Source organism: Propithecus coquereli, unplaced genomic scaffold (genome assembly GCF_000956105.1).
Source record: "Propithecus coquereli isolate 6110/MARCELLA unplaced genomic scaffold, Pcoq_1.0 Scaffold293, whole genome shotgun sequence".
In the NCBI taxonomy this organism is placed as follows: Eukaryota; Metazoa; Chordata; class Mammalia; order Primates; family Indriidae; genus Propithecus; species Propithecus coquereli.
The window spans coordinates 1,562,942-1,564,154 of NW_012148541.1; positions in this window are offsets into that span (position 1 = coordinate 1,562,942).

Consider the following 1,213-nt stretch of genomic DNA (forward strand, 5'->3'; position numbering starts at 1 on the left):
CCAAAAGTCACCAATCAATGATAATACTGGAAAGTGACATAAAAATTCAAAATACAAAAGGAACTTCTAAGTATGAAACAATATAATTACTCAAATTAAAAAGAAAAGAATATATCTTATAAGAAAAACAGCAGAACAGACAACTAAAGAGAGAATTAATGAAATGGAAGATGCCCCAGTAACAATTAAATTACCCAAATCACAACTCAGAAAAAGAAGGGTATGGCAAATTAAAAATAAAATGTTAAAATATACAGATACTTGAATTAAACTGTCTTGCATATGTCTAATGAAAGTCACAAAAAGAGAGAGGAGAGACAATTGAAGGAGAGGCAATATGTGAGAGATAATGGCTGAAAAACTTTCCAGAATTGATAAAAAAAAAAAAAGACTCTATAGTTCTAGCAACCACAGCACACCCAAGTACTCAGAAAGACCATCTAAAAAGAACAATAATTGTAATTACAACTTCTTAACAAAATATTAGAAGCTAGAATACAGTAGATTCATACCTTTAAAGTTCTGAGAGGAAACAACTCAACCTAGATTATTGTGTTAGATTTTTAGTAATTGTACCAAATAAATTTTGCCTTTCTATAATCATATCATTGTATTGTCCCTTCCCACATTGAATTTGGTGTCGGTCCTGTCATTTGCTTTGGCCAATTAGACTTTATCAAATCTGGAGCTTAAAAAGCACTTGATAATTGGGGCTTAGCCTCTTGCTGCTGGGAACTCAATCTTTGTCATGTAAAGAAGACTGGGCTTACTGAAAAATAAAATAAAATAAAAACATGTGGAGTAGAAACAAGTCATCCCAACTGAGATCCTCCTAAACCAGTTGTGGTAGGCAGAATAATACCCTACCCAAAAGCATCCATATCCCAATCCCCAAAAAGTGTGAATATGTAATTTTGCATAGCAAAAGGCACTTTAAATACAGATGTGATTAAGTTAAGGGCCTTGAGATGGTGACATTATTCTGAATTATCTGGACAGTCTTAATGTCATTGCAAAGGATCCTTAAGAGAGTCAAAGAAAGAGATATGACAACAAAAACAGAAAGAGAGAGAAAGCAAGAGACAGATACTAAAATTGCTGGCTTTGAAGATAAAGGAGCCAAAAACGAAGGAATATGAGTAGCCTTTAGAAACCAGAAAAGGCAAGGAGATTCTTCTCTAGAGTCCCCAGAAAGAATGCACCTCCAGTAGCA